This window comes from Gossypium arboreum, chromosome 8 (genome assembly GCF_025698485.1).
Source record: "Gossypium arboreum isolate Shixiya-1 chromosome 8, ASM2569848v2, whole genome shotgun sequence".
In the NCBI taxonomy this organism is placed as follows: domain Eukaryota; kingdom Viridiplantae; phylum Streptophyta; class Magnoliopsida; order Malvales; family Malvaceae; genus Gossypium; species Gossypium arboreum.
Window position 1 is genome coordinate 20,684,319 of NC_069077.1, and position 14,655 is coordinate 20,698,973.

Sequence of the window (14,655 nt, forward strand, 5' to 3'; positions counted from 1 at the left end):
GAATAATCTCGTACGGCCTGATGAACCATGGACTCAGTTTACCTTTACGACCAAATCAAATGATTTTCTTCCATAGAGACACTTTCAAAAACACTTTGTTACTGATTTGAAATTCAATGTCTTTCCCTTTCAAATTTGTATATGATTTTTGACGATCTGAAGCTGTTTTCAAACAATCGCGAATTACTTTCACTTTTTTTCGATTTCTCGGATCAAATCAACCCTGTGAATCTTTTTCTCATTCAACTCAGTCCAATACAATGGAGTTCAGCATTTGCGACCATATAATCTTCATACGGAACCATCTTTATGCTAGATTGAAAGCTATTATTATATGCAAATTCAATCAACGACAAATATTTCTCCCAGTTGCCTTCAAACTCAAAAACACAACATCTGAACATATCATCGAGAATCTAAATTACTCTCTCAAACTGACCATCAGTTTGTGGATGAAAAGTTGTACTAAAATTCAACTTTGTACCCAAAAAACTTATTACAATTTCTTCTAAAATCGTGACGTGAACCTAGGATCTCTATCCGAAATAATCAAAATTGCTACCCTGTGCAATCTAACAATCTCAGCAATGTACAACTTAGCTAATCTATCAACCAAAAAGTCAGTACGTACCGGGATGAAATGTGCTGATTTCGTTAATTGATCAACGACAACCTAAATTGCATCTTTCTTCTTCGGGGATAGGGGTAATCCCGATACGAAATCTATAGTCACTCTAACCTATTTCCACTCTGGTATCATCATAGGTTGAAGTAAACCCGAAGACACTTGATGCTCAGCTTTCATTTGCTGACAAATTAAACACTTTGATACAAATTCCGAAATGTCTCATTTCATACCTGACCACCAATACAATTTCTTCAAATCATTGTACATTTTGGTACTCCTAGGATGAATAGATAAGCGACCACTATGTGCCTCGTGTAAAATTTTCTGAATCAACTCTAGATTTTTCAGTACGCAGATTCTATCTCGAAACATCAAATAATCATCGGATCCAATTTGATACTCTGAATCACTATTTAACTCGCATTGCACTCTTTTAGCTTGCAATTCACTATCACATTTCTGAGCTTTGCAAATTTGCTGAAGAAATACTGGTTTAGCTTTTAATTCAGCTAAAATCGAGCCATTATCAGATAATGTCAACTGTGTATTTATTGTTCTCAAGGTAAAAAACAATTTCCTACTCAAAGTATCTACAACCACATTTGCTTTCCCCGAATGATAATCGATTACTAACTCATAATCTTTTAGTAGCTCGAGCCATCTCCGGTGTCGCAAATTCAAATCTTTCTGAGTCATAATATACTTTAAGCTTTTATGATAAATAAAGGTGTGACATTTTTCACCGTACAAATAATGATGCCAAATTTTTAATGCAAAAACTATGGTAGCCAACTCTAAATCATGCGTTGGATAATTCTTTTCATGTGATTTCAGCTGTCTAGAAGCACAGGCTATTACTTTTCCTTCTTGCATCAACACGCAACCCAATCCGTTCAATGACACTTTGTTGTAAATCACAAATTCTTTACCCGACTTAGATTAAACCAACACTGGTTCCTTAGTTAACAATTCTTTCAATTGATCGAAGCTTTGTTGACATTTCTCAGACCATTCAAACTTTACATTTTTCTGTAGCAGTCTGGTCATTGGTGTAGTAATCATTGAGAACCATTTAACAAAATGTCGATAGTGACTAGCCAATCCCAGAAAACTTCTAACCTCAGATATATTTCTAGGTGGTTTTCAATCAATTACTGTAGAAATCTTGCTCGGATCAACTCGAATGCCATCCGCTGAGACAATATGTCCCAAAAATCTAACTTCCCGGAGCCAAAACTCACATTTGCTTAATTTAGCATACAATTGCTTACCTCTCAAGGTTTGGAACACGATCCTCAAATGCTCAGAATGCTCAGACTCATCTCTTGAATAGATCAGAATGTCGTCAATGAACACAACAACAAATCTGTCTAAATATGGTCAAAAAATTCAATTCATCAAATCCATAAAAATGGCAAGAGCATTAGTTAGTCCAAAAGGCATAACAAGGAATTCATAGTGTCCGTACCTCATTCTGAACGTAGTTTTCGGCATGTCTGAGTCTTTAACTCGCAACTGATAATAACTTGATCTCAAATCAATCTTCAAAAATACTATTGCACCTTTCAATTAATCAAACAAATCATCTATTCTTGGCAACAAATACTTATTCTTTATTGTAACCTTATTGAGCTATCTATAGTCAATACACATTCTCATTGATTCATCTTTCTTCCTTACGAACAATACAAGTGCACCCCAAGGCGAAAAATCGGTCGTGAAAAACCTCTATCTGTTAACTATTGCAACTGAGCTTTCAACTCTTTCAGCTCTGTCGGAGCCATTCTGTACGGAGCTATAGATATCGGTAAAGTTCCCGGCACTAATTCAATAGCAAATTCAACCTTTCTAGTAGGTGGTAATCCCGGTAATTCTTCAGAAAATACATCCGGATATTCACAGATAACTGGCACTGATTCAATCTTTGATTCAGGAACTTTTGTATCAAAAACATAAGCAAGATAAGCTTCGCAACCTTTTCTCACACATTTCTGAGCTGACATAAACGAAATCACAACAAGCAATTCATTTGATTCATTTGATTCAATTTGAAGAATTTCATTATTCTGACACTTCAATTCTATAATCTTTCATCTACAATTCACAACGGCATCATGTAAAGTCAACCAATCCATACCCAGAATCACATCAAACTCATCAAATGGTAAAAGCATCAAGTCAGTCGGAAAACAGTAACCCCGAATCATTAAAAGACAGTTCTTGCATACTTTATCAACTAGAACATACTTGCCTAAAGAGGTTCGATACTTTAATCACAAATACAGTAGACTCAACAGGAAAACTCTTATTAGACACCAAATTCATACATATATAAGAATGAGTTGATCTAGGATCAATCAATGATATAACTTTAGTGTTGTAAAGAGAAAATGTACCGATAATAACATCTGGTGATGATGCATCTTCGCGTGCGATAATAGCGTATGCTTTAGCAGGTTCTCTGGCCTCAGATCTCACTGTAGAATCTTTTGTTGCACCACAATTACCACTTGCATTACCCATATTTCTTGGCAGCCTCCCTCAAGTAGCTGTATTGCTTGATCTTGCATTTTGAGATTTAACTTTTTCATTTAACTCAGGACAATTTCGGAAAGAATGATTTCACGAACCACAACTGTAACAAGCTCTATTATTATTTTTCACCTAACAATCTCCAAAATGCCGTCTTCCACACTGTTGACACTCAGGTTTAATGTCTTTCACGTTGCCAACACTCGATACTGATGTAGCTTGAGCTCTAGGACTAGTGTATTGCTTTTCGCGATCTCTATTGGAATATCCCGTTGAAGTGGTCGATCGATTAAAATAATATCTTGATTTCATTGAAGAGGAATGATAAGGTTTACTCATCGATCTCTTCCTCGAATTCTTGCCTCTAAATCAACCTTTCTCTTTTCTTTGCTAAGTTCATCGGCTTTGCAAGCTCTGTTGACTAAAATTACAAATTCCTTCAGTTCTAAAATTCCAACTAGAAGTTTAATGTCCTCATTCAACCCATCAACGAACCGCTTGCACATGATTTCTTCAGTAGAAACATGTAACAACCCGAAATTTATGGGTATCGAAAATCAAGTTTCTGGCTTACTATTTCAGAAAATTGGGTTCGTAAATATTTATTAGAAATATTTATGAATGTTAGTTGAGTGATTAATTAGATTTTGGCTAGGTGAATTAGCTTGAATTAAGGTTAATTTAGTGTAAGGACTTGATTGAAAATAGTGTAAAAGTTTAATTATGGACTAAAGAAAATTGAAGGGACTAAATTAGCAAATAACGCATAAAAGGGAATAGTGCCAAATGTATGGAAAATATTATTCCATGTGTATGTATAATATACATATATTTATACTTAGTACTTAAGTATATAATATAATAATATATTAATATAATAATTTAATAATATAATAAAACATAAAAGAAACAAACAAAGAAAAAGAAAAAGAATAGAAACAAAACAAAGAAGGAATTGGGAGAAAAAGAAAGGAGAAAAGAAAAAGGGAAAATTAGAGTTTTGGAGCTTGAAGATTAATTTGGTAAGTCAATTAAGTCCCTTTCTTTATAATTTTGATGTTTTTGGAGTTCTAGAGAATGTAAGTGGAAATTTTGAAAGGTAAATGATTCTTAGACATGGGTTATGTTGAACAAATTGTTGAATTAGGGATTTAATTGAATAGATTTCAAGTTAGAATTGATTAAATGATTAAATTGTAAAAGAAGTTATAAGTTTTATGTTTGAGGGGCTAAATTGAAAGAAATTTGAGATTAGGGTTTTACCATGAATATTTAATGGTTAATGTGAATATGATAGGAAATTGAATAAAGATAAAGTATGAATTGAGTGATAAAAGTAAAAGTGTTAATTAGGATTAAATTGAAATTGAGGTTTGAATTGAATAGAAATTCATTTATTTATTGTGAATTGTTATTGTATTAATAGTATAAATTGTTTAATTTCCATAGCTAATGTAGTACCGGAGACATCTACAAAGAAAGGAAAAGAGAAAGTTGACAAGGAGTAATCCAAAAATTTATGGTTTGTATTTCTATAAACCAAACTTAATAATTATTTTTGCATTTATTATATATATATATATATATGGTAAGTGGTATAGAGGTAAGTATTGTTATTATTGCATTGAATTGGTTTGAGTTGTGAATATCTAAACTGAAATGTATATTGATTGTTATATGAAAATTTAAGTGAAATGAATACCCTATTAACAATGTCGGGCTAGGTTGGATATAATTGGCATGCCATAGGATTGAAAGTGTACAGGGATACTTCGACCTTGAGTCGATGAGGCACTAATAGTGTCGTACTGTTACTTCGACTTTGTGTCGATAAGGCACTTCGTGTGTTGTACTGTTTCTGTTACTTCAGTTTAATCTGATGAGGTACTATGTACCGTACTGCTACTGTTTACTTCAGCAAAGCCGATGAGGCACATTGTGCCGTACTGGTGTGTTGGTTGGATCCGTGTATCCGCCAAAGTCTGAATTATGTTAATAGAGGTAAATTTACTGTATTGGACCACTGAATGACTGTTCTACTGTACCAGAAATCGACTGATATTGACTGATATAAAATTTAACTGAATGTTTCATTGAGAAAGAACTTGAATATAATTAGTGCTATTAGATTTGAAAATAGTAGATTAAATGCATTTTGTGTTAATAAATGTTTAAGTGTTGGTTTATAGAAATACCACTGAGTGAATACTCAGCGTATGGTTTGTTTCCCTACATAGGTCAGGTACAAAAGTGACTAAAAACTCAGCATCCAAGACAAACCCGAACTCAAATACTTGGTGATGAATATTATTTTGAGAATTGACATGTACCTAGGTTATCTTTTGAAGTTATTTTGAGTATGAATGTTATTAGTGTAAGAATGATAATGGTTAACCTATAAATGCAAAATTTATGTTTATAATATAGTCTTTTATATAGTATATTTTGAATTGATTTGGGAATGGTTGGAAGATTGAATTTTAAGTTACTTGTTATTAAAGTTTGCAGGGTTGGTAAACTTAGACTATAAAGTTCATTTTGAGTCCACACGGCCTAGCACACGGGTGTGTGATCAGACCGTGTGAGACACACGGCCTTTAACGGGCATGTGAGTATTCCGTGTATCCTGTGCATCTAAAATGTGGTAAACAGAATGCTTAAGTATGGCCACACAGGCAGAGACACGGGCTTGTGTCTGAGCCGTGTGAAGCACACGGTTACAACACACTGGCATGTGCTTGGCCGTGTGAAAACTGCACTAGGAGCGAATTGAAAATAAATCCACACGGGCTAAGCACACAGACATGTGTCTTGGCCGTGTAAATCTAGTATGTTCATAAGGAACAAGTCAAAAAAGTACACGGGTAGAGGATATGGTCGTGTCCTAACGTGTGTGTCACATAGGGTGACAACATGGGCGTGTCTTAGATACACACGGGCGTGTCTCTAAACCACACGGGTGTGTGGTACTGTTCATTAAGATAAAATTTGGAAATTTTACAAAAAAATTTTATAAGCTTCTAATTGAATTCCGATTTGTTCTTAACATCTTCTATGGGCCTTGAATATCCACAAAAAAGGGGTCAATAAGATATATTACTGAACTATATAATGTTTAATTTTATTTGATTCGTGCTATAAACCATAGTGACCGGTAATGTTCCGTAATCCTATTCCGTTGCCGGATAAGGGTTGGGGGTGTTACAAAACATATTCCCGAGCATAATTGCTCAACTATAGAAATTATCTTTCATACTTTATCATAGTCATTCGGCCCTGTTTTAGTTCTAAAAAGTCTTTATGCTTTTGATCCAGAAACTGTTGACTTATGTATTTCTTTTGGAACTCGGTCTGAAAGAATTCCCAGGTGACTCTCTCCCTCGGTACCACGGATACTAACGTATTCCACCACTGATATGCAGTGTCTCTTAACGGTGATATAACACATTTTAAACATTCAGCCAGTGACTTATGTATTTCTTTCGGAACTAGGTCTGAAAGAATTTCCAGGTGACTCTCTCCCTCAGTACCACAGATACTGACGTATTCCACCACTGATATGCAGTGTCTCTTAACAGTGATATAACACATTTTAAACATTCAGCCAGTGTACAAGAGAGTTCATCAAGCACTCTAATGGTGTTTTCAAACCAAAACTCGGCTCTCTCAGGATCATCGTCAACATTAGCTCTGAATTCTTCAGCCCCGTGTTTACAGATCTTGTCAATTGGAGGCTTATTCAATCTTAAAAGCTCAACTCCTTGAGGAGATATTGGAACCAGTTGGAGATTAGGAGAGGGTGAGGCTGTTGAGCAACGGGGTTCGTTCGGATATATTGAGTGAACCACTCGTTCATCATTTGGAAGAAAGCTTCTCTAGCCTCTCCTCTCTAGCTGCCCATTACGGGTCTAGAATCAGACGGCGCTGTCCTTTGAGCGGGAGTGGGTGCATTACTCTCAACATTATTAGCTATAACTCGATTGGGATCCATTTATTATATGAAAACACATTTTAAAATGTCAGGAGTCATCACACTATCACAGTTTATCTATGGAATATGTAGCTAGACTCTCACATACGTAACATTAGTCCTAGAATTGACAAAACCATAGCTCTGATACTAATAAATGTAACACACTTCACCCGTATTCAATGTTGGAATAGGGTTATAGAGCATTATCGGACTTACAACACAATTACACAAACTTTTCACATACATAATATCATTTCATACATTCATCATTCAAACTCAATTAATTTGTCTCTTATACGAGCCTACGAGGCCCTAACATGCATTGTGATTAGTTCAGGACTAAACTGATAACTTTTAAAACATTTGGAACACTTAGAAAAATTTTCTCAAAACAAGGGACACATGCCCGTGTGGCCAGGTTGTGTGTCTCACACGGCCATCAGACATGCATGTGTTATAGGCTGTGTGGACATTTGAAATGGGAGCACATGGCCGTGTCCCAGCCCGTGTCCATAATGCCCCTAAACTTTTACACATTTGCCCTTAAACTTTTATATTTTTTACAATTTAGTCCTTATTTCATAAAATCACAAATTAATGAAATTTCAATTATACCCATGCTAGCTGAATTACCATAATGCCCCTAACAGCCCATAATTTTCATTTATTTTATATTTTACCCACTAACTTTGCATATTTCTCAATTTAATCCCTATTTTGCATTTTCACTAAAAATCACTTTACACAACTTGCATAATTCATAATAAATATTTATAATCTACTATCAAACATCAAAACTCATACATATTCATCAATGGCAACTTTCAAAATCTTTAACAGTTTTGTAAAATATTCCCTGGGCTAGCTAGTACTAGATACAACGATCACAAAAACATAGAAATCATTAAAAATCGAGTAAAAACGGACTTACAATCAAGGAATATAATAACCGAACCCTACCAAGCCTTCATGGACATTTCTTTCTTCTAAATTTGGTGGTGAAGAAGATGAATGAACCATATTTTTATTTTTGTTTCATTTAATTTAACTTTAATAACTAAATTACAAAAATAACCTTAATGATAAACCATTTAAAACATCCACTTAATGTCCAATATTGTCAAGTTACACTAAGGATGGTCTAATTACAGCATAAAGACCTTAACATTAAGTTTCTATAGCTATTTGACACCTTTTGCTATAAGAACTCATGTTTTACGCTTTACGCGATTTAGTCCTTTTTATCAAATTAACCATTCAAACGATAAAATTTCTTCATGAAACTTTCACACATACATACCATAATTCTTTAAACACTTAAAATTATATTAAAATAATTTTATGACCTCGAATTTGTGGTCCCGAAACTACTATTTTGATTTAACTAAAAACAGGTTGTTGCAGTAGGCTTAAGTGGTTTCTAGCAAACGAACATGTTACACTTATAAGCATGGTATCACAAATAAGGCGGATTATAATGAAGTAATCTAATCACTACTCATCCCAAATAGGACTTAGTCTGCTAGAGTACAAGAGGACTTAATAGTTATCCCAATAGATAGGATGTTAGCAAATCCTTTGGGATTATGGTAAGAGAATGAGTCTACCTTAGACTAAACAAATATGGAATGATTGCCAAGAGGGATATACCCAAAGGCCATTAGGAGGGTAGGTCAAAGAACTACCTTATAAGGATATGATGGAAAGAAGAATCCACACTAGGAATAAATAAAAGAACGAATACAAGTAAAGGAATGACAGAGTCCGCGGAGATGGCGAGACATCCGAGGAACCATCAAGACTAATCGAAGGTTGATAAGATTGCTCAAAGGAAAATTGCTTAAAGATTATCCGTCAATGGATAGTTTCGAAAATAAATCATAGCCCGCCACATTGGGATAAGAGATCCCACACAAATAAGGAGTTAATTGCATTTAGTTCTTTTCTTTTATTACCCCTACGGGACGGGGTCTAAGTACAAATAATCCAGTTAGGAAACTCACTAAGTTCTTTTGAAACTTGTAGAATTTTGACATATGGTTGTAGGATTTGCAGAATAAGAAACTCGATGAGAGCTGAGCCAGACCATGTTAGATCAAGAACCAACGTCAATAAGGTTTTGTGCTCATAGGAAGGGGGTACCATGAGAGGCCTCACCTTGGGGTTAACTACCTTGTATTTGAGTAGATCTCCTTAGAGTCCGAAAATTTTGAAACAATAATTGTTTATTTAATTTAAGGTTTCTGTTGTAAGAACATTTATTAATAAGAAATACAATTAGTCTTTAAAATTGTTAAGTAAAATTTGTGTTACTCTATTCAGTTCATTAGTGGCACCTTATACCCGGATTCGACAATTGGGTCGGGTTTTGAAAATCGGGTTGGGTAAGGATGTTACAAATTTAGTGGTATAAGAGCACGATTTAATCGATTCGTTAGATGTAGGAATGGGAAATAGTACCCCTTATGTGCATGACGTTCGATCTAGTTAAATCTCTCTAGTGTTTATTTTATTAAGTTATTATGTGCTAAGTGTGAATATGTTTGCCAAAATTGGCAAGCGGAAACAAGAGTAAAGGCAAAACGAATTAGGAGAAAGACATGAAAAAAGGATAAGTAAATACAATGATTGAAAGTAAGTGCTAGAGGAAAGAAAATGTTATTATAGAAAAGATACAACAAAAGTAAATTATTGTTATTTCCTGAGTAAGTCACCGCCTTAAAGGTGTCTTCGCCTTATTTTTGGTAAATCCTTCGAATGGGGTAGAAACAAACTCGCCTAGCTTCACTTTTACTTTAAAGGGAAAACGCAGATTTTTTTCACCTTTCCCTATAAATCGATGGCACTAGTAGAACTAAATAAATACAATTTTGAGATATTGTTATTCTGCGCGAAAATAAATCAAAATTTATTTCTAAATGTAAATTATACTATTCGGGAATAATAATTCTATCGGTTTCTATAAGAGAGAGATTTACTTTCCTATTGAAAGTAAGAAGATTATTAATGATTCTATGTTCACACTAGAAACAGTTCATGGTACAAGAATAACAGAGAAGGTTATTTGGTTGAAAGTCGATAACATTTAAGGTTTGTCTCACTCAAAGCACATGTACTATTTCAGAAAAAGGTTTATTGCTATAAATATCACAAAACAGCTCAGTTTTTAAATTTTTTATTTTTTCACTACAGAGGTCCATCTTTCAGAGTCGAGTACTCATTCACCTATTTCAGCAAATAAATGATGGTGAGTCTTCTGCATTACTAACCATATAGATAGCCTATAAGACATGTTGCATCGAACTCTGGATCCATGTATTCTTAGCAAATCACAAACTTTTTCATACTTTCAAAAGAACTTTGTGATTTTAGTCATGGTAAATGCGTATAACATACTAGTCTTTGTTCAAAAGGGACCTCAGTTTCCAAGCTAGGTTCCAACTCCGACCTTGAAAGTTGCTGCTCATACCATCGTCCATCTCATCTTTTAATTCCCTGACTGAATCTTGAAGGGGCAACTTTGATCCACCATAGAACTTAGCTAAGCCTAAACCATAACTACACCCAAGCTTAATATGTCCCGAAAAAGGAATATTTAGAGGACAATAAACATTTATCGTAAGCATCTATCTTTCTAGAGTGACTATATGTTTTAGAAGCAAGAACAAGGGAGGCGAAGAGAAGATATCGCAACAGTTGAAGTTGAGGTAAGCATCGCCACATCAATCCATTAATTTGACGAACCAAAAATAATTAAGAGCCACGTCAGTTGTCATTATTATTTTAACGGTTTTGGACTAAAAAACAAAAATAAAATTCGAATAATTATTTTATAATTTTTTAAAGTTAAGTGATCCAACAAGAAACTTTATAAAAGTCGATGATTACTTATGTAGTTTACCAAGAAACTTATTACTATTTATTTACAAGTTCATATTTTTGTTTAATCTAATAATTATGTGTTATGTTATTGTTTATAAATAATGCATAAGATTTATGTACCGATGAAACATCAAATGTTATTTTAATTATAGCATATCTTTATTTAAAAAAATAAATTTTAATATAATTAAAAGGACCCCAACTTGAAATTTTAAATTTCTTCACAAATTCAAAGGGGAGAATTATAGTTATAAAACTTTAGATTTAACTTAATTCTACCCTTTTAAAAAGTAAAGAAATTCGGCTTCTTTTATAGTTAAAATTATAAAGGGTTAATGGGTATGAGGTGCTACATATAAAACTTAGGATCGGTGTTATTTATATCACTTAAAATATATATATTTCTGTAGTGTTAGTTGAATATGAAATTTAAATTAGATTTTGTCACTTAAAAATATTTTATGAAAGGGCACTAAAATTATGAAAAAATATAAAATTTTTGAAAATGTATAGATAATTATGAGAGAATATAAAAAAGAAATATGAACAAGTATAAAAAATATATGAGAGAGTGACTAAAATTATGAGTGAACACAAAAATAGAGATTACCAAAATTATGAGGGAATACTAAAAAAATTATGAGGAAGTATCATAAAAATATAAGGAATATAAAAGTTATGAGGAAGTATAGAAAAAGAAAGGAAGAGAGAACACCAAAAATTAAGAGGCAATACAAAAGAATATAATAATGTACCAAAAATAAAAAGGAATACAGAAACTTATAAGAGAGTACCAAAAATTAATTGGTCGTATTTATTTTATTTTTATAAAATAGAGATACCAAAAACCATAAAGAATAACCAAAATTATGAGGATATATAAATTATTGCAAAAAAAAAACTACCAAAAAAGATTATTAGATTTTTTTTGTTAACTTGTAACTTGTTGAATTGATAAAAGCTTTTTCCAGAAGCTTGCAGCTAAACTCCCACCCATCTATAGTAATAGTTAGGATTTTTGTTAAATTGGTGTCTTCTTCAATTAAATTTTTACTGTAAAATTTTATTAAGAGTGTATTATTTTTATAAAGTAATAGATATTAATTTGAGGGAAATTTGATCTTTTTATATAAAGTCTAAAAAAAAATATTTGCATAAGAAAATTCTTTTCTCATTATTATGGATGATATTTATAAGTAAGTTCTTTTTATTTGGTAGTGGTGATGCGACAGTTCGTTACCAATGAATGGAGTGCATGAGGACGTATGTGGTGGGACTCATGTTGTTGTTCCTTTAGGGGTAGTATAGGATTTTTATGCTCCCTAAAAGGAGTATTCACACACTTAAATGCAGTTGGTTTGACCATAGCAACAAGTAACTTAATGTTGGATATGTTCTTGCTAGTAGCAGATGGTCTCACGGGAGGTAACTTGTTCAGGAGGCCAAGCAACCGGTGACAATCGGAGGATGAGAGGTGGAAAGCCATTCATAAATATCTTTCTGGTTCTCGCTTGTATTGCCACGTGTTCAGTCCATGTAGGAGTATAACATGTATTATCAGTGTAAAATTATTATGATTTTATATATTTCCATAATTTTTTTTACAATTAATATTTTAATAAATTAACTATTATATTTCATGTTTCATTCATGATGACGACGTATCTTTATGTAAAAAAAAAAAAATCAACCTTCAAACATATATGAATATAAAAGATAATTTTTGGGATTTTTAGCTAGGGGTGCTTAATGACAAACGAGGAACAAGTTAGGAGACACATGGCCAATAATGGTCACCGTCATGCGTTGTGGGCTTGATTTGAAGTCGAGTAATCCATGTGTTGCGTGACTGTTATTTTGCTAAGTGTATTTTTAATTCAATTACACTTGCTGCTTCGTATGTTTTTTTCAGTATGAATTTACAGCAATGGCTTCATTGTAATCTGAAAAATGAAGGGGATGTCGATTATGAGGGAACCAAGTGGCCGTCTTTATTTTCTATTATTATTTGGTTTCTCTGGAACAGCAAGAATGCCTCCCATCTTTCGAGGAAGAAATAGCAACAACAAAGAGATTATTATTAAGAATCTGTGTTGGGCGAAGTCCGTGCCATCAAGTAAGGCATATCATTCTTTGAGTTTGTATCAAGATATGAATGATGCTTGGCATTCACTGTCGAAACCATCCTTTTTTGGAAATGTTTGATTTAAGTTAATAAAGAGCGGCGAATCGACTTTTTGAAAATAAAACGTGGAGTCGACACCGATCCTTTTATTTTGGTGTGATCGAGTCACCTAGGAATTTGGTTATTTTAATGAAACATTTTTGGTTTACTAAAACAACAATTCTGGTCTACAAAAATATGAGAAAATGGGCTCAGGAGTCAGTTACGTATGAGGAAGGATTAGCACCCTCATTACGCCCAAAATTGGTACCAAATCGATTAAATATTGTCCTTATGTCTAAAATTAAAAATGTGAAAAATAAAATAGAATAAAATAAATAAAAATAAAGAACACATAAATTTTACGTGGAAACCCTTTCGGGAAAAAAACCACGGGCAGAGGAGAAGAAAATTCACTATGTCGAAAAATTTTTACTCAAATACAAGAGGAATAGACTATGTCTATTTATAGGCTTGGAAAGCCATATTCTAGTAGGATTGAAACACCTTATCCTAATCAATATAAAATAGATGGAGTTTAATAAGGTTTAAAAACCTTATTCTAAAATAAAATAAAAGAAGTCTAGTTCTATATGGATTTTACTTTTATTTTATTTTCCATCATATTTTATTTAAATAAGAATTTGGGTCACTTAATTCTAACAAAAAATGTTTTTGAAATATGGTTCTTGTTAATAACATTTGAATAACCCGAGTGGGTTGCCAAAAATCTTCTTGTTTCGACGTCTGAAAGTCTATAATTTGAAATTAACAAAAGGATGTCCAACTATATGGTCCAAAGAAAAACTGAAATCCAGCACAGTAGGGCACAATTCTTCGAATTTCCGAACATCGAACATTGCCTCACCTTAGAAAATACGAGTGAAATTCCAAAGGGATCTTCGATTGTTTTGAGCAAATGAAAAAGCGCAACCCAGCACGATAGGGCTCGATTCTCAAATCGCCAAACATCGAACATCGCCTTCGTTTTGAATGGTTTTTAATAAACATGAATGAAAACCTGAAGGAATATTCGATTGTTTTGAACAAACGAGAAATCACAACCCAGCACGATAGGGCATGATTCTCGAATTGTCAAACACCAAATATTACATTCGTTTTAAAGGATTTTTAGAAGACCTGAGTGAAATTTTGAAGGGATATTTGATTATTTTAAACAAATGGGAAATTGCAACCCAACACGTTAGGGCACGATTCCACGAATTGCCAAATATCGCATATCGCCTTCGTTTAAGGGATTTTAAAAGACATGAGTGAAATTTTGAAGTGATATTCGATTATTTTGAGCAAACGCGAAATTGTAACCCAACACGTTAGGGAATGATTCCGCGAATTGCCAAACATCAAACCTCGTCTTCGTTTTGAAGAATTTTTGAATGAATGATTATAAGCTAGCTTAAGACGTATTAATTCTATTTGAAATAAGACGAAATTAATCATAAAATTTGGGTTTTA